The sequence below is a fragment of the Aptenodytes patagonicus genome, chromosome 1 (assembly GCF_965638725.1).
Source record: "Aptenodytes patagonicus chromosome 1, bAptPat1.pri.cur, whole genome shotgun sequence".
Taxonomy (NCBI): domain Eukaryota; kingdom Metazoa; phylum Chordata; class Aves; order Sphenisciformes; family Spheniscidae; genus Aptenodytes; species Aptenodytes patagonicus.
In genome coordinates this window covers 99246899-99267477 of record NC_134949.1, presented here as the reverse complement: position 1 = coordinate 99267477, position 20579 = coordinate 99246899, and the positions used below count along the sequence as shown (strand labels likewise).

Below are 20579 nucleotides of genomic sequence, written 5' to 3'. Positions count from 1 at the left end.
ATTATTTAATTTAAGGTATGTGGTATGAATTATTAGACCCTGACATAACTATATATAGAGAGAGATGTTTTCATTAGTCTCCAATTCAGACTGTGTTGCCTCAGAATGTAGCATGAGGGAAAACATTCTCAAGTCTTGATTTTCCCAGGTTTGATTCAAAATATTGAGGTATGAGCTCAAAAAATGATCTTGATATTTTTTAAGTTTCTCGGTGTAGATAATAAAAGTGAAAATTAAATGCGTAAATCTAAGTTAATTTTTAAAATGGATTTCATCATCCAGGACAACAGTGAAATAATATCTGAAATACTGTGTGCAGTGCCGGTCATCCAGGCCCAAGGAAGCTGAACTCTAATTAGAGCCAGAGAGGAGAGACTTTTTGAAAAATTTCGATGGAAAGCTATTCTCCTTTTGAAAGAAAAATTAAAAAGCTTAGCTTTTTCATCTAGTAAAATGATGGCTGCAAGAAGATAAGATATTGCCTAGAATACCTGGAGCAGAGAGGGAGAAAAGCCATTTAACCCAAAGGACAGTGTTGTTGTGAGGATAAATTGGAATAAATTGTCCATGAATAAATCTGTGATGAAAATTAAGCAAATTTCTAGCAAGTTGCAGAGCAGTGGGGTCACAAATCTTTGACCTTAACTTGATCAGTGCAGCAGGGAAATTTGATGAGGCTGCATGAAATGAAAAGAGCTGGGGACTCCTTTACTCCTGTGTTCCTGTAAACAGGATGAAAACCATCTGTGGATTTATTCTGAACTCAAGGATTTTAATTCAGTTCACTTTCAATACTTTAAATTGGGTCAAGGCCATTTGACTTCTGAAAGAGACTCTCTAAGCAGGAGTTTTAGTGCAGTGAAGCTAAGTCACATCACACTCACTGGTTTCGTTGTTGGTCATTCCCGGTTGCCTCCTGTCAGCAGAGCCAGTGGTGTCTGCGGGAACTGGTCAGGAGCTCTTGTCTCATCCAGGCTGTTGCCTTAATAATTCAGTCATGCTGTCATCCTATAACTATAATTGTTTCCTTTTTTATTGAGAAAACCTTAAGCCAAATCTCAAATTGAATTGCCCTGAATATTAAATTGTAGTTTTGTTACAGTTTGAATGCGTGCGATGTTCTAGGCTGTCTCTGGCAGGACTCCTGACTGCTTTAACACAGGTGGGCGAATGGTTTCTTCTGTTGATACGTGTTTCTCTATGCGCAGCTACGAGTGTGAGTTCTTGGTAAAGGTGGCAAAGTCAGTTCAAGTGTTTTCTGCCCTCTTCTATTTTAATATTTGGAAAAGCTTTTCTAAATTTCTATTTCTATTCTGCCTGCCCTCTCCACCCCCTTTTCCTTGATGAAAAGACTGCAGTGGAAGAGATTTTTCTGTTTTGCTTTTACCCTGGTAACTTCAGCAGTGTCACCGAGAGTGCAGCGCCTCAGACAGTCAGGCTGGTACCGTGAAGAAATGCTAAAGCTGGAGCTGGAGCTGGACCAAGCGGCGGGGGAACTTCTTGACCCAGCTTTGCTGCCAGAGAAGTGTTTGTGCAACTATACCATTAACATGGTGTTTATGCCCACGTTGTACAAGACTTATTAGATAGCTGACAGGTAATAAAATGAGCTGCTTAAAAGGTTAGGGATTGGGCATGTTTCCCAAATCCAGAGATAGGGCTATTCCGGGAACTTGCTAGAAGGACAGAATCTACCTCTAATGGATAAATCCATCTATTAAAAAGCAGCTGTGTATATTTACGTGGTTTTATGGTTTATTCCTGTAGCTCAGATGGAAGATCCCTAGGTACAGTTTAGTGACATCCAAGATTGATGAAATGGGTGTGACTGTAACCCCGTTAATTTTCACTGGCATTAACAGCCCTCTGGGAGTGACCCAGGAGCAGGAGACTGCTGGTGTGCAAGGCGTCTGTCTCGTTCCTGGCATTTCTCATATGCTGGTGACACCCTGGATGGGATCACTCAGATTTGGCTCTGAGAATTAAGGAGAGCCTTTCAGCATGTTTGCACTTGATGTTATTGGAAGATCCCAGTGGAAGACCGACTTGAGTGCAGTTTAAGATTACTTTCTCCTTATGTGAAGTTACAAGTGATCAGATTTATTTTCACAGCTGTTCAGCTGTGATTAGGCAGCACTTTTAGGCAGTTGGATACAGTAGGCCTTGAGCACGGTGTCTGTGGATGTCTTCTTCTGTAATACAGCTCCTGGAGTGGTGGTTTCATGGCAGCATACACTGGCCCACGTTAGTGCTGGTGTGGCTCTGTCCTCTCCCCACCTTCGGGCAGTGCTCTTACCAGTGCTGTTAATGCAGGAAGCTGAGCTGGCCAAAAAACTAACTCTAAACAAAAAAGATAAATTTTCAGATGGATCAGTCTCCTTAACCGGCTCACTGTGCAGCTTGGGCTGACTTAAACTCTTTGAAACCCTGCCAAATGATTCAGCAGGGCTGGTGTCCTTTTAGCTCCCCTTTGTGAGCTCTGTAACAATGTTGGCTGAGGTAAAGCTGCTGTGTCCTGGTTTTTGTTTGTATGTGAGCCAGGCTGAAGCTCTGTTTGCTTCTTAGGTCTAAAAAACATATACAGTGAGTTTCATTCACTGGGAGTTTTAGAGCAAGTACAGCAATTTCTCGGTCTCCAGAAAATTCACCTCATTATTTCATTTCACCAAATGAAATTGTAACTGCTATGCTGCTATTGCAGTCATCACTCCTGAGCACGCACTTTGCAGGAAAATAGCTCTCTCTGAAGCCAGGCCATGCACAACCTTCATGACAAGCTGCTCTACCCTTCTGCTTGGTTAAGTTGCATTTGGACCTCAAGTGGGTAAAGAAGATTTAATGGGCCACCACCCGGCTCAGAGGGTATTGTCGGGGCATCTCTAGACACTAATTTCCCTGATCTGCCCTCTCCAAGACTACCACCTAGGACTCCCTTTCCTGGGAACAGGGCGCAATTTTGGCTCAGCCAGACCCCCAGGCCTGCTCTGAGCATCACCATGGTGGTGCCCTGGCCCTGCTGCCCTGACTGGGCTCCCTGGGTGTCACCTTGGGGCCCTCGAGGGACCCTGACACAGGGGCTATGACCATCTTTCTGGGATGTTTGGTGGTTTTAGCCTAATAACTATTTCTGGCTGTTAACCTTCTGATGGAGGCAGGTGTCCTTGCTTGTCATGATAGGTTATGAATTTTTGACCAAATGCTTTTTTTCCACATGCTCAGTGACTACCTCGGTGTAATCTGTAACTCACGCTGCTGGAGAAACCTCAGGTGCCACGGTGGGGTTGAGAACCAGTTACGCTTGCACTGCTCAGGCTGCTGGAGGTGGTGCTGGGCAGCTGGTCCTGGCACCAGCCCCTGGCCACGAGCAGATCACCAACCATCCTGCCAGTCGTGTGCCTCCTCCACACAGCTGCGTGAATCTCACAGCGAGAGAGTAAGAATTTCTAACAAACAGCCCTCCCTAAAAATAAAGGTTAAAAAAAAATATATAAATCATGCAGATCCTTTTGCTTTTGTTTTATGCTTCTTTGAGGTTGGGGAGGACTAGATATATCGAGAACCATTTCAAAGTGATCCCTGATGTCGGAAAAATAATTTATACCTGTTTGTTGCAATCACTCCTGAATGTACTTAGCTGTAGTGGTTTTTTTGCCTGTAAAATACCTTCCTGCTACTTCTGCTTTCTTTATTTAAGAACACATATATTCTAGCCATGTATAATTAGAAATGACAGTTGAAAAGTGTTGCATGTTTTCTTTCATGATATGCATAGATTGAGTGATTCATAAAGGATTGTCTAGACTGACTTTTTGTAAAGCTGCTCAAGATGCAGTGCATGTTTCCCTTCGGTTTTTGTAATCAAATTTCAATAAATCTCCAAGTGTGCAGTGCATGGTAAGTTTGTATTCCAGCTTCTGTAAAGGTTAAAAAGTAATCAGTCCCTTGTTTTGGGATAGAGTTAATCAAGGCGAGAGTTTACCATTCTACAGGAGGAACATCATTTTGAGGAAAAACCTTTTCTTCGATCTTTTTGTATTGTAGGGGTTTCAGTTTACCTTGGGAGGAGGGTGGAAGGGGGTTATGAGAGCTGCAGCACAGTGATTTCAGAAGTGGAAATCAGAAACCACACTGCCATAGCTCTAGTTCCTGTGTTGCTTCAGCCTCTGGTCTTGTAAAAAAATAAAATAAATACATACGTACTTCTCTTTCTCCCTCTGTCTAAATGCTCAAGTTAATCGAGGCGCGCTGAGAGCTAACTGCTGTTTAGAACAACTCCATCAACTCTCTTAGGCTCTTGTGAGGATTAATTAGTTAATGGTTGTAAAAAAGCTTTGAAGATGAAAAGAATTAAAAGTATTGTTTATAAAAAGAGCTTAGCACAGCTCCTGCTGGTTGTGTGAGGGAGGAAAGGGGGAGAGAGAAGGGAAAGTGCTCAGCCGTGGCTGCAGGTGTAGAGGTGCCACTGCGCAGGGGCTGCAGGGATCTGAGCAGCAAGAATGAGCAGGGTGCTGCTGGGGGGATAGGGGGTCTTGCTGTCACACTAAGCCTGCTCTAGCTTTTGGACAGCAGGCACAAGACAGCCTAAGCTTGTTTAAAAATAAAGTCTTGTTTTATCTCAGCTAAGCCGTGCCCATGGTGTACTCACTTGCCACTTAACGTTAGTGTTCTCTTTTTTCCTCTTAAGGCTGTATTATAAGCAAACAAAACTGAACACTGACTTAAAGGTGGGAGACACACGAATACTTTCTGTGGTAATTGCCATCAGACACACTGTTGACTTTCCTTTTTCTTCGCTCCTGGGAGAAATTCTGATGGGTGAGCCGAAGTGAGCAGTAATGTATTCAGTTGACTCGCCTCCCACAGAGTCATGATGTATTGAGGAACCTCCGGCCAGGTTGTTTGTCAATATTATACCGCGAGGTAACACTTGACTTCCCAATGTATTGTTTTGAAGATTTTAATAGAAGTGTAAACACACAGAGCCCATCACAAGCAGTAATCCTCTGGAAAATGTACTTCCTACATATGACAAAATAAAAGAAGAGACAGTAGGTTAGGGAGAGAAGTGCCATGACACCGCTGAGGGGGAGATGAACATAGGAAAGGATTAACAGATGTGCACTGAGAAGGAAGAGGTAAGGAGTACTTTATCACAAGGGGTATGGCGAGAGAAATGGAGGGAGCAGAAGCCTCTTTCCAGAAGGTTTTCCTCAAAGGATTCAGAAATGGAGTGTGGAAAAGGAAAAGTAATAGGAGTATGTGTCCAGGCATGTGAAGAGGTCAAGTCCAGTCCTGTCCTCAGGTTTTCTTTCTGTAGAAAATGGGAGTGGGTATGGTTAGCACACATAGCAGACCTACCTCCAGTAAAGAGTTAGGATGCAGCCAATTTGTTCTCTTGGCCCAAGAGTAGTTTCTGCACCTGATATTAATTTCTCCCATTTAGAGAAACACTGAAATTAATAATAATAATTGCCATTAATACCTGGGAGTTCATACCTGAGTTATAGGTGAAGAGACAACAAATGTATTTTATGAAGAGCCTGCCTGTGATGGCTGGTGAGCAATTAATAGTTTTTCGATTAAAACTGGATGGTGACCAGTGATCAGGATCTAATTATGTTCAGTCTGGGCAAGGAAAAATGATCCTAACAGCAGTATAAATATTTGGTGCTACCAAGGCAATCCTCCAAGCACCACAGGGAAACTGTGAACACAAATCATGCAAAGGAAAACGTCAGAAAGAAAACATAAATAAAAATAGGATTTATTTTGGACGAATGGTCCAAAAAATGCAGTATTCCGTTGTCAAGAAATAAAGCAGCTTTGCCGGTAACCCTGTCTTGCGTTGGTAATATAATGGAGGTGGGAATTAGGTATAAAAAAACAGTGTAAATATGGACAAGGAAATAAGTAACCATCATTATTGATCTGAAGTTATGGAACATAGAAAAGTGATGAAGAATTTCATGTCTTGCAAGACTGCAAACACGAAGAAGTTTATTTGTTTTATATATAAATCTATTGGAATTTTGGTAATTGTACATGTGTATCCTAAGGAGAGGGAAATAATAAAAATAATTGTGCAGAAAAAGCAGATGTATTCAATAAACATTTCTGTTTTCTGTTTGGAAAGTATCAGACTGTTATACTTGTATTGCCTAAGGGTGAAAATGTATTTTCTAAGTCATTAGTAACTTAGAATGCTACTTAATACTCTGCAGGCTCACAGAGGCTGCTGCCAGGTATCCTAAAGGCATTGGCTGAGAAGCTCTTTCCCCTCTCGGATCTAATTTATGTTTAAAATTTGGATTATTGAGATCTCTAGAAGGGATGTTTTAAAGCTCTTAAAGTATTCAAAAAGGACTAGAGACGAGAGCCCTGGGAGGGTATAACACAGTCCTTGAAAGCCAGAGCATAATTCTGTCTTTGATGGCCAGGATGGCCATATGGTCTTCTCATACATCTCCACTTCTTTCCTCTTCAGCCATACAAACTAGGTAAATACACAGAAGAAAGGACAGTTTATAGGAATCTGGCTTAAACCAGAGATGAAGGGCTGAGTGGGACCACTCAGACCATGGAGCCTTGTCCCTACACTTGGAGACTGGTGGACCTTAGACACTTGGTGAGATGTCACAAGCCCACACTGGTGCATGGGAGGAGAGCAAGACTTACACTGAGCTTCAGCCATGTCCCACTTCAGCACAATAGGAGAGATTTCATTAGATGAAAATGCCTGAATGGTCCCTAGTAAATGCATCATACATAACACTATAAAGGGAGGCAAAAAGAGACAACTAAATCTAACTAAAAAGTCCTTGATGTTTTCAATGGAGAATATGTTACATAAGTAAAATACTGAATAATTGGCAAATTTTGAAATACACAATTTAGTGAGGAGTAATCAGTGAAGGAAGATACTCTTAGAGAGAGGCTATGCAGAGGTCAGTGCTGAATTCACTACTATTTAACATATTCAGCAGTGAATGTTAAATTCCTGCTCCTAACATTTACAAGTGTATTGGAGAGGTGCTCTGCCAAAGACTGAAGAAGAGGCAGTCCTTCAGAGAGATCAGGAATACTAAGCAACAGAGTCCATTTAAATGAAATGCATTTTAATATGAGAAGAAACCAAATGATGTGTCTAGAAACACAGAACAACATAAACAGAATAGGGGGGAAAGGAAAGCAGTCACTCTGAAAAAGAGATTAGAGGGGGCATTTGATCTGTGTGAGGGTCCCTACAGTGGCAGGAAAGTTAGCGTGCACCTTGGACATATGGGAAGAAGAACGTATGGAAGCAGCAAGGTAATTGTCTGGGTGAGTACAACAGGCAGAACCTGAAAATTGTTTCCATTTCATACTTCTAAAAAGGATATTAAAAATTGTGGAGTATGAGGAAGAAAGCAATACTGATTACTCAAGGGGAAGAGGAAAAGTTGTATAATGAGACACTTGCAGATCAAGTTGTTCTTCATACTAAAGCAGACTGAGAAGTGACTTGATTAGTATATAAATGCTTCGTGGTAAGAACAAATGGATACAAAAGAGCTCCTTAATTTAGCAGAGAAAAACACAACAAGAACTAATAGCTGGAAACTCAACAAGACAAGTTCAAATTAAGTATTAGGCAGGCATTTTTTTATTATGATATTTATTTAGCTGTTACTAACCACTGGGGAAGTGAACACAAATCAATAAAGGCAAGGATGAGACATCTTCAAATTAAGAACAGCTGTATTTTGGGGTGATAGTCTTTAGCCAACTGTGAGCTAGTCTGCTTAATGTGGGTGAAATACAAATACAGGCTACAGCCAAAGATTCTTTCTGTCAGAAAGTTTGTTTTAAGAATTGTGTTATATTTAAAATAAAGTAAGCAGTGGGGAAATACTATTTTACTTCTTTGGCAATGTCCTGAAACACATTACCTGCACCTCTTTTTCAAGTGCATAGCTACATCTAGTTACAAATTATTCTCATCTGAGTGTGTTGGGTTTTTTTTTCTTATTATTAACGTTAATTGAACTGATATCAAGCTTTCTTATGGCCACATGTAGTACACTGACCATCCGGTGAGCCAAACTCCTCCCACTTCAGTAGTGTATGGAAGAGAATCACAGTCCACCTCGTTTTGTGACTGTATTTCACAAGGTAATGAAAATAAGCCAAATGTGGAAGATGCCAGAAAAAAAAGAAAGGTGTTAGGTTTTTGGTAACAAATGAGAAAAGAAATCCAGAGAGACTCGTTTCTCAATATCTGAGAGATGTGAAATTGCTAAGGACTCCAGAGCTGCACAAAAGCTGCTTCTCCTCTCTGTTTCTAAAAAGTAGCATAAACATCAGTACTTCTATGTAAAAGACTTAGGGGACTGCAGACTTAGTTATTGTGGGGTAACTGTCCAACTTTTGTGCCCACAGGTAAAGTTATCCAATAGTGGATAAGCAGAGTTGCATCTGGTCTTAGAAATGGGTAAAATTTAAAGCCTGGTAAAATATAATGAAATAAAGTTCAGTTATTCAACCTTCTTGCTCTCCTTTAAGTGCTGCATTCTGCAATATATAATTATTTCTCTGTCTTTACATTAGCAGTCCCAGTTCTCCACCATATCCGTCATTTTGACTTAAACAGTCTCTGTGCTTGCTTTTTTGTTTTCTCTGGTTCTAGCTACAGTTTAAGCATCTGTTTGGACAGCTTCGAATCTCCAGTAGTCAAACATCCTGTGACTTGTTTTCAGCTGTCACATTTCAGGTTCTTCCAAAAGACACACATCATGCGCTACTTAAAACTTTTGTTTAGCTTGTTAGTTATTTAAATGTATCTTAATGGTATGCCAGATGGTCTCCAGTCAGAGAACTGCTTTGTTGCACTCCCCCATCTGTGTGTGACTCTCTTCTTTTAAATCTGCTTTCTGCAGCAGACTTCCTCAGACTGATCAAATTGCTTCATGGCCCTGAAGAACTCATGATTCAACATCCACTTTTGTCCAGTTTACACAGCTTCATTGCCGCTTTACACACTGCTCCTAGCCTCAGCCCAAAAGACATGCTGTAGGGCAAGTAATGTGACACGTCGGTGGGGCCAGTGAGAACAGGTTGCTACATGGAGATCCTTGGAGGCTTTTAGGAGCTTTGGGGAAAATGGATGAAATACAGCTGCGATGCACCCTCTTGCAAGGGAGAGTCAACTTTCAGGTACGTGGACAGTACCAGCTGTCGTAGATACTGATTTCACTGAACATTTCTTTGCTGTTGTCAGGAGCTAAATATGCTGTTTGTGAAGCACCCTTTTCCTTCAGCCCTTAACCAATGTAGTGGCTTTCTCCATACGCTTTCCCAACCAGAAAGTTCATAGATTGATCTACTTAAGGAAAAGCAGCGCTGCTTCTTGCTTATCAAGATTCAGATCTCTTCTAGATTGCTGGCTTAAACTCGTCTCTTCTGTGTAAATTTCCGGGGGAGTGAGTGAGAAAAAGGAATGGAGCCAGAAAGGATATTTTAGGCAGCTGTTTAGCAACCTGTGAAATAATCTGAGGTCTTAATCCCACAGGTGTCCATGTCACATACTCCCCATCACTATTTATAACCTTTTTGGCTTTACAAGCAAAGAGGGCAGGAATGTGCATGGAGATGAAGCCAGCTATTTTCCTATGCCTAGATGTGGTACTCCAGTTGATAGGCAGAAATACTGGAAAGAATATTGTGAAAGCTGCGCATAGGGAGCTGGTGCTCTCATGCCCCCACACTGCACCTGATTTTTGAAGGGAAGGTGGGAAAAGAACTTTCAGAATCCACATCAGTTACTGCAGAGCCTTTCATGAGAACTGTAACTGATTCTGAAAATTCTCCTTTTCAAAAGCCTTCGGAGAGACTTTTTTTTTTTCTCATCATATACGACAATAAAATGAATGTAAAAAGAGTTCATATGTGGGATTTTGCATTAAATTTTAAAGCTAAAGAAGTGCCAGGCTGTGTGTGAAAGTAATTTCATTAATTTTATTCAGTAGATTATTCTATCAGATACAGCTTTTATATCTACATCAAGTTTAGTGAACTGTGAACTTAAGTGGTAACCTGGTGAGGTAGTACCTTCTAAATTATGAAAAAACGAACATTAGCTGCTATACCTGGTGCGAGTCTGCTTACTGTGGGTAGCTGAATAAAGGTGCCATTTCCAACTAGGTGTGCCTTTAAGATGAACAGTTGACTGCATTTTGTTCACATTGAAATTTGATCCACATTTACCAATGTGTTTAGCTATTTACAGGTTGTATTGCTGACAGAAAGCATCATCACCTGTGTGACCAGAATCGGGAAGTATAACATTGGTACGTAGGATACGGGGTTTTTTGATACCTATTTCCTGTGTACTGCACTATTATTTTTTCTCTACATGGGCTGTCATTTAGAAACTCAGAGTCTGCTGCCCACCCTGACAGAGTGCTGTTCCTTGACTTCTTTGGCCTCTATTTCAAAAGAAGATATAGATATAGATATACTATAACTAAAAACAGGGCGGACGCCTCACTTACTCCAGACTCACAGAGTCTTTAAAAGGTGGAGGAGGCTGGTTCATCAGGGTGTAAATCCAGGGGATGCTATTCCAGGAGGACCAATACAGTCTGAACTCTGTAAGAAGGCCAGGTAAGACTTGTGTGGCGGTGTGCCAAGTCTCGTGGGTAGCAGTCCCCATCCGTGGCTGTGGTGTGTTACGAGCAAGAGGAAAGCTCAGCAAGGAAGGTGGGCATAAAAAGGCACTCATCTCTAATAAAATGGCTTTTAAGCCTTCCTCTCACTCCCTCCTCACATGAAGGTATGCACATCAAGGAGAACTGATAGTGAGTTTTGAATGATTCTGCATTAAATTTTACTTCCCTGTTTTTCGCGACTAGCTCCTAGTTACTTAAATGCTCTACAGAAAAGTGCACTATGGAAACCAGCTATATTAGCTACATTAGGCGGTTTGTAACACATGGCTTAGATAAAAATAGTTCTTGCTCCAGATTAGCCCATGTGAAAAAATGTTCCTCTTCTAGGTAAAAAAGTCACCTTGCTCAAAGGAAACAAAGTCCTTTTGTTTTGTTCTCATGAGTTGTCTAAGTCTTGCTTGGAGAAGACTGACTGTCCCCTAGTGGTGGAGATTGCCAGTGCAATCCTCTGTGACAGTGACACTCCTGCCTCTCTCCCAGGCTACAAGACCGCAGATTGCCATGATGCTGTTCTGGCGGGTGTTTTGCTGGGCTGGCTGGGGTCTGTGGAGCCTGGGGGGGGAGAGAGATTGTGGGCGAGAGGAGGGATCTGTCTGCTTGCTTTCACAGAAGGTGGAAGCTGGATAATCTTCCTTCTTGTGCCCTTCAAGTATGGGACTTCCTCACAGGTGGCGGTTCCCTTCAAGAGCTCAGCTGGCTCTCCTGAGCAGCAGCTGTGCCATGCCAGCACAATGCCAGTGTGCTTTAGGGGTGGGCGCTTGATAGAGAGGTGAAAAAGAAATGTGAGAACTCTGTGCATCTCGAGCACCCCCTCCTCCCCTCTCCTGGAAGAGAAAGGCTGTGCAGTGATGACACCCATGTGCTAGCGGAGTGGAAGCAAAGATAAAGCATGCAGGACAGATACTACTGTCACTGTCATTGCAGAAATCATGGTAATGTAGCACATGGATGACCCTAAGTGCAGCGTTATCATTGTTCTGCTACACTGTCTGTTGTGTGTCTGTATATCAAAACACTGGGAACATCCACATTAGCATTTTGGTTTGGATTAGGAGTTCACTTTAAGGTGAATGGCTTTATCATCCCTGCCTACCAGGCTTTGCGTCCCCTTGCCAAGTGGTGTGACAGCACATGAGCTGAACTCCTGTCAGCTGAAACTTAACTGGAAGACGCACTCCAGCAGCTAGTGGGTGGTTATTCCACAGGAGCAAACTAGAGCAAATTAAAATCTCACCAAAAGATGTATAATCTGAATTTTGAGTCCTTAGCACCAGCCGTTTCCCCCTTTATGTCCTCTTCTATTGGGCTGCTCTACTTGCAGTTGTCAGGAGCATATATTAAAAATTAACTGTGTTTGCCCAGTTTTCCTCAGGGATCTGATTTATGATTTACTGACCAGCTCTCTGTTGTTTCTAACTTGCTTTTTCCTTTCTCTTTGTCTTCCACTTACTACTTTGGCTAAGAGAGTCCAGGCAGGATAGGAATTTAAAAATTTCTAGTCATTGTGTGGCTGTACGTAAGTGAAAGTTGAGTCTTATGAAAAGGCCAGTCAGTGAAAATAATCAATTCCTTCTCCACGGTTAATGTGATTTGCTCTGGCCTTGCAAAGTCTGTGCATACATTCTGATTTGATACACCTTGTATTTTATGCATCAGTGTGCAATGATCATTAGCTATAACAATTAAACTGGGGATCATCTCCATCAATCTTCATAATAATCTTCTACTATATTTTAACAAATTAGATGAGATATAAAACAGCCTTACTTTTGTATTAGCACTGTGCAGATGTCCTTTTAAAGTTCTAAATTGCACAATGCAGCCTTATAACTATTAACTGTCTACAAATGCATGTTAAGGAATGAGTACGTAAAAGCACAATGCACTTGTTTCAGCTGACAAGATTTTTGAAACAGGAGGGAAAAAGCCCTTATGTGAAGGTACGGAGAATCAGTTTGTTGAAGTGTTATAGTCTTCCCATAGAAGGATTGGGAAGGATAACTTAACTGAATCCTCCGTAGAGGCATATCTTAGTCTTTACCTACTCTGTTATAAAATTTACCATAGAAGTGAGAAATGGTTACAGCCCAGGCAACACAGATGTAGCATGAACACAAAGAGATAGGCTTCTTCTGAGGAGATGATAATGCTATAGCCGCAGTTACATTGTTCCCTAAATCCTGTCAAGCTGCCTCAAGAGGGGGTGGAATCAATAAAACATTCCTATCACAGGCAAAAGGCTCATTTGTATTACCCAACAAAATTGACCAAAACTAAAATTTCACGTTCTAATGGTCTTGATGGAGGTTCCTCATTCATTTCCTCTGTTAGATATTTCATGGATAACATGTGATGTTCACTGGGGAATGACTAAAACATTTTGCACATGATGTTACAAGATTTTCTCCTGGTACTATCAGGGAGCATTAGGACTTTCTAGGCTCTGAAACTTGGAAGCTATTGATGCTCCATGAACTTGGAGATCCTGTCTTTGGCAGTGTAGTATTATACTGATGTCAAAATGCTGTGTCTAATGCTGAAGTCATTAAAAAGCAAGAATGCTTTCTTCAGTAAAAGGACACATTCCTAGGTAATAAATTGCCTTTTGAAAATAAATGCGATCCTGAAGAAAGTGATTGATAAATATTTTCAACTTCACTTCCCATTGCACCGCTTAATGAACTCACTTGGACTTGGTTGCTCCCCATTAAGTTAAGAGTGTGGCACCTGATTAGGCTCTTGCTTTACTCACATAGTTCCAAATATGTAGCCAAATCGAAGGCATATGGAGGGCTAAACTTGGGCACTTGCCACTTAATTTCTCACTTACATTTTCTTTAAAGAAGTCAGTGTGTTTTCCCCACGTCATGCAACAGTGAGGATAGTAAGTAGACAAAATTGCTTCCTCTTCACACTGAACAAGGAACTTGGTTCTAATAGGGCCTCTAAAATTAACTCAGAAGGCTTTTGGGAGGTTTGAGGATCATGGGGGTTTTAGTTAGAATCAAAGTTAAGGTAGAAACTTCCTTCTTCCTAGCCCATTACATCTCTGAAAGAAGTTCCATGAAGATGATATTCAGGAGGGTTACTTTAAAAGTGAGAAAAAGAGTGCACCAGGAAAGACTGGGTTTGAAGCTTTGCACCAGAGCTGTCAGGAGGACCTTTAGTGTCAAACCTGGGTTCTTGGGCAGACACTGGTGTGAGCCCCTGGCTGTTGCAAGGGCTTCCAGAGCAAGTTGTGGGCGAGGGCCTGATGCCTCTCTGGTTTTGTGGTGACAGACAATAGGAAAATACAGAGAAAGGAGATAATCTAGGTAGCGTGTCTCACTGCAGAGACGGTGTGCGCCCTGGTGCTGGGAACTGAGCCCATTTCCCTAATGGTCCTTCACCCTAGCTTGAAGCTGCCTCATCACTGGACCAAAAGCAGTGTAAGGGAAGATCTAAGATCCCAGACAGAATATTGCGCTGGATTTAGCTCCAGACTACACATGCTACTGCCCCTATCTCTCTACCCTGAACCTCAACAAGTGGCAGCAGGAACATGCTGTACCTCATGACCCGCTCATGGAAATGCCAGAGGATTGAGCTTGAGCTGCTGATGGGGACAAATGAAATCATGACAGTGACCTCTGATCTGCTATAACTGAAAAGCAGACACGGCTCCAGAAGGATGGGGGGAGCAAGCTTAGCTACTGCTGCAGCTGACTCCGAGAGGCTTCATTTGGGGGAGCCTCAAGTGTTTATTCATGACCAGAATAGGAGCATTTTAGTAACAAGCCTTTAAAAACATTTCTTGCCACTTTTCCCATTTCATCCCCTGAAAGGATTCTGTACTCATCCACATGCATCTGCTTTTAGAAGGTTTTCTCCATTTAATGACTGTGTTCCACTTCATTCAAAGATTAATAGCAGCACAATTATTAATTGCAAATTTATAGCCTTTTGCCAAGGTGGGGAGAGTGTAACTTCTCATAAACATTAGCACCAGATGAAATGCCATGTTCAAGGTCTCAGCTGTGAAGCTGTGCTTTTAATTAATTTTCAGATTTTCCATTTGTTCTGAGAGATATCACAAGAATCTGCAAACACTCATTTAATCTCCATGGGCTGAATCCTGCTTTCATCCTCCCGGTGACTGTGGTGATGGCTTGTTTGCATGATGACTGCATACTTGTGCCCATCGGCACAACAGCATATAAGGCTTTTGAAGACGCTAGGGGCCCCTTCCACAAAATCTGAGGTCAGAGGGATCCTCCACCCAGCTGGTGGATTTGACTGCAAAGACTCCCAGCCTAAGAAGCTGCAGTAAGGAATATGGTTTAGAAAAAAATACCACCTAGAAAAGTTCATGCTGAGAGCATCCTTCAACCTGTATAGTTAGCTATTCCAGTGTTTATCTTCCTGCTAGAAATTGCTACGGAATAAAAATCTGTCTACTGTCAGATCATTTTTGCCCAGCGATCAATGGTTTTTGAGTCGATCTTCAATAAATTGAGATGATACGAGTTTTTGAAGCCACATGTTGCAGGGTTTTCTTTTCCAGCCCCAGGATTTTCTTTTTCTTGGCAGTACTCCCATCTGTTGGAATTGTCCCAGTTTTCCATGATTTATTATAATAAAAATAATATATAAACATTAAAGAATTGGAGAACCCTTCAGCTAAGCAATTTTAGGCTTTGTGGGGTGTGGGTAAGTTAACCAGACTTGTTGATTATTTATGCCCACATTTAATCTTGGCAGATGTGGCCTTTTAAAACTTTTTTGCAATGTTTCATATTATAGAGAATAGATGCATTCTCATTTTATAATTCTCATTATAAAATGTAAATATCTACTAACATTTTAACTTTTCTCTGGTGTTATTTATGATTCCTGTCTGTATCTTGAAATGTATTTAATCCTTCGTCAGGCACTTATTATTATTATTAAAAATTCCATCTTACTGTCCTTAATTATTTTGCCTGTTGAGATTTCACTGAGTTTTAAATTGCTGTACAAGTTGCTCACACCTCTTAACTACTTCTTCAGTTTTTCCTTTCTTTAAATATTCATTTCCTCTATATTATTCTAACTAGGCCTCCTTTTCAGTAGGATTTTTTTTACTGGAAACGCTTTTTTTTCCCCCTCTCATATACAAAAAGGTGGGTTTTGGAGGTTTCCAGTAGTGTACGAGTAATTCCAAGTTTATAGCTCTTGAAATATTTTAGTAGTTCTGTTAGCAACCATTCTAAGTTGAGGAAGAAATGGCTTTTTAAATTTTTCCCTAGGATATATACTATGGTTGATTTTGCATTCTGGGTACACAGTGTAGATGTGTGCTGACTGTGATTTTCTTTTATGGGTGAAGACTGATTTTAGTTAATGCTTGCTTCTGTTTTGTCCATTAAGGTGAAATTCAGTTTTGAATCATCTTACATTAAACAAAACAGGTCCTTTTAGTAAGAAATTTGTCTGTTCCTTTTTTTTCTTTTTCTTTTTTCAAACTCAAAATTGAATTCTAGCTTTTTGAGATGTGCAGCAAAACTCCATCTTAAAATCAGCCATGACTTGTTCATTCTGCACGTTGCAATTGGAAGTTTAAGGAATAGTTTGTTTAGTTTTCTGGTGGGATTTTCTCATCTGGGATAAAGCTCACCCATCTCTTAATTTTATTTTAATCAGTTGCAACTTTAATCCTCAAACATTTTAAATCTATTAATCTGATTCAAATTAAGCAGATAAGTGCTAAGTATGGTGGGCCCCAGCTAGCAAAGTTCCATTGGAAAATGGAGATACCATGTGCCAACTTAGTAATATGTATTGTTGGTTTATTTTTAAGTGTCTCTGTGGAAACATAGCATCTTAATGATAATGGTTTCTCTGACATATTTATAAATTGTAATCAAGCTATGAAAAATGCAACAACGGAAGTTGTGGTGCCTGGGACATGGAAAGTCAGGCAAATTCCAGCTCAGTTCTCTCTCCACTGTAGCGTGAGAAATCAGTATGTCAAGTCTTTGTGTAACCCCTAGACAGGCCTGAAAAATATTTCTTTTTACATATTCACAGATGAGGCTCTTCAAAATTGGTATTATATTCCCCTAAAATTAAATAATGGGAAAAAGTAAGGGGAATGTGCTTGAAAATTAATTTATATATGTTGATATTCTGGTCGTACTCAGATGTTGCTGGAGAAAAGGTCCCTTTAGCCTGACCCCGGGCCGATATGGAGGTCTGTATCTCATAGATGCCTCTGTGGCGCCAGTCTTGGCTGCCTTCAGCATGCCACAGCTCTCTAAGCCTTGGTAGCAGCCAGAAGTTAAGGATAGCCTAGTACTTAGGACTTCTCTGCCCTTCTGTGTGTGTAACTCTTTCCAGCCTAACCCCTTTGCTTTGCTGAGATTAACCTGCTTTGCATTTTTAAGCATCTCAGAATGAAGCCTAACAGGTATAAGGGCCCCTTATTTTCTTCAAAACAACAGATTCACATAAATTATGGTTGCAAACAAACCCATCAGGGTGTCAGCAGTCCCAGGTGAATTTGGGCATCCCAGAAGCTGGAATGCATTTCCTTGACACGTTTCAAGAACCAGGGGAAGGCTCATAGCATGGCATGTGTGGTGGCTTAACCCCAGCCGGCAACTGAGCACCACACAGCTGCTTGCTCACTCCCCCCTGGTGGGATGGGGGAGAGAATCGGTAGACTAAAAGTGAAAAAACTCATGGGTTGAGATAGGAACAGTTTAATAATTGAAATAATAATAATAATAATAATAATAATAATAATAATAATAATAATAATAATAACAGTAATAACAAATATACAAAGCAAGTGATGCGCGATGCAATTGCTCACCACCTGCCTACCGATGCCCAGCCAGTACCCGAGCAGCGGCCCCCCCCCCCCCCGGCCAGCTTTCCCCCAGTTTATATGCTGAGCATGACGTCACATGGTATGGAATGTCCCTGTGGCCAGTTTGGGTCAGCTGTCCTGGCTGTGCCCCCTCCCAGCTTCTTGTGCACCTCCAGCCTTCTCAGTCGGTAGAGCATGGGAAGCTGAAAGGTCCTTGACTAGTGTGAGCACTGCTTAGCAACAACTAAAACATGGGTGTGTTACCAACATTATTCTCATCCTAAATCCAAACCACAGCACTGTACCAGCTACTAGGAAGGAAATTAACTCTATCCCAGCCGAAACCAGGACAGCATGCCAAAGGGCGGTGGGGGGGAGGTTGCATAGCTCATTTCCTGGCACACAACAGAGCATGTCACATGCAAAAATAACCTCCTCATTGTGTCAGGGAGTTAAAAGTAATGAAGATGCTGTAACAGGTAAAAGACCAAGACCCTTCCTTCTCATTCTCTAGCACGTGAGCCATTCATTTTAATCTTCCCATCATTCCAGCAACTTGTAGTTAATTCTAATCGGATTTTTTTCCTCATATGTGAACATTGCTAGCCCCTTTTGCTTATTGCCTGGCCTCAAGCCTACATATACATATGTGTGTGTATATATATGCGAATATATATTAAAAAAATATATAGACATGTATATATGTATATGCATACACACATTAGAAAAACCTGTTCCTTTGTGCTTAAAGTTACTGCATATGCAATGTTGTGGGTCTATACCTTCATCTTCTCCTTTTTTGAATGAAGTTAAACAATTGCTTCTGGGACTACACAGCTCTCTGTCCTTTACAGTCCAGGCCAGCCCCCTTATCACCTCCTTAGATTTATGTCAATTGTTCTTATGTGTTAGATAAATGCTTATAAGCTGTGTCAGAAGTGGGCACAATTCTGCTTTCTTTCTTCTCATTGCAGTCAGATCCTCACAGCCTTCTGGCGTGTCAAGGTGTATGTGAGGTTGTTTTGCCCTGCATAATGCCAGGTAAATGAAGTCATTTTCATTTGTGCTTTAGGAAAGGGTGGCAGTATCTGTCCAAGATTTTTACATGGTTTGCAGGGTCAAAGACAAGGTTGAAATAAAAGCACAGTATGGATATCCCTTGGTTGCTCTCCCAGTCATAGAAAAACTCTTGGGGAGGGAAAATAGGTTAAAAGAGAGTGCTAGGATGTCTGCCTCTGAGAACAGATAATGATCTGTGTTTGAAAGCTTCTGCTCCTAGATCTCAAACACAGCCCTTTGGATTACTTTTGGATGCAAATCATGCAGAAGTCAACACAAAAAGCTGAGTAATCGTACAAAATTCACTTATTAAAGATGAGCTCTGTTCATTGACCCAGGGAAAAAAAAAAGTTTTAAAAAAAGTTGGTCCTCTTCTATATCAATCATCACTGTTTTGTTCTGCTGTTTTACTTTTCTCACTCAGTGTGCTATTGCTCCTCTCTTCTGTCGCTGTAGATCAGAGCTCCCGCCTGCCTTGACTTTTGGACTTCTGTGTGCAGATTGAAGCATCTTGTCTTTTTTTTTGGTGCCTGGATCGCTCTGTGGAAGAACAGAACTTAGCTCTTGTACTGAAGCTGCTGACTGGCAAGTCAGGCTTGGGAAGAAGCTCTTAGAAACAGAGTCCTGACCTACATACCTGCATTTAACATATCAATACGTGACTGTGACCATGAAAACAGCTGCGTAGATTCCTGTTGCTGGAAGCTTCATCCCTGAGCAAACTGACAGAAACTGGGGAGAAAAAGAGGGTCAAAGAGGTTAGGAGAAGCAAACCTCGACGTTTTAGTGCTTGTACAGATGCGATCCAAAGTCGTATCCTTGCAGCCTCAGTAGTAGATAAGACCTTAATGATTGTTTTAGGTTTTATATTGCTCCCTGTTCTGGAAGAGCACAGTTCTTTTATTGAAGATGAGTGATACTAGGAAGGGTTTTCTGAAAGGGCTAACAGCATCTGCTGATGTTAACTGAATCCCTTCCCTTTAGGACAGTGAGATTGTGTGTGTGTGTGTGTGTGTGTGTGTGTGACAGTTAGTGGTGGCGACTTGATGTTAAAACCCAGTTGTGTGCCTGTGCAATCACTTTAATCTCCAAGCTTGTTTTGGCACAGGCTCCTGCTCTCTCTCTGTGCTAGGGAGCCAGTGAATACCAGCAAAGGCGAAAACAAAATGCTGGACATTGAAATCTGCTCAGCCACCGCATTTGCCTGGCCCTGCGTACCGGAGCCGCTGGTAGGGGCGGTGGATTACTTTCCAGAGCTGTTCCTCTTCTCTCCTCTCTGCACATGCTCTCCATGGTCACCCGCCAAGCCAGGAGATGGAGAAGGAGGTGATTATCTCAAGAGAAAGTAGAGTAATGTAATACATTCAGCTGAGTCCGATCACTCACCACTGAGGGAGTATTTTTTTCTCAGAGCTGTCAGCAGAAAGCAAGAGTGTTACATTCAGTTTACAGGCAGTAGGCCTGTCATCTGAATTATCCAACATTTTTGGTGGAGTTGTGCCAAAATTGTGCATCTCGGTTTGCATGGGCGTGACCAACCTTCCTATCTGTGCTACCCTGTGATTTTGACTCTTCTTTTGCTTTAAAATTTGGGTTCGTTTTAGGCCATCGTGCACAAGAAAGACGACAGCTGCATCAGTGTCTGTCATTAAAGTCTGAGAAGTTGAATAGTTTGTTGATGTCAGCAGGGTTATTTTCTACTTTTCAACAATGTGAAAGAAAAGTCAGATCCATTTTGCATCTCACTCCTACACTGCTAATGGATGGACAGACAAGGGGTTTTTTTCAGCTGACATCTAGTATGCTAACTAAAGAGATTATTCCCCTCAGTTTGCTTCCTTCATGTAATAAAGGATAAGTAGATGAATCAGTGAGGTAATATGTGTGACAGATAACAAACAAGTTACAAACTGTAATTTTGGGTGGATGTCCTGACACAGGAGAGTAGGCATGTGCTGGTGTGCAGACTTACAGTCACTTCT

The 20579-nt window shown here is 41.4% G+C and overlaps 1 long non-coding RNA gene across 1 annotated transcript; it reads left to right on the top strand.

The window, feature by feature from the left end:
* Nucleotides 1–8929: 8929 nt before the first annotated feature.
* Nucleotides 8930–19092, top strand: LOC143166337 (uncharacterized). The gene is made up of 4 exons (XR_012996390.1): nt 8930–9192; nt 10255–10325; nt 18513–18579; nt 19054–19092. It is a non-coding gene; the product is annotated as an uncharacterized LOC143166337 (long non-coding RNA).
* The last annotated feature ends 1487 nt before the right edge of the window (nt 19093–20579 follow it).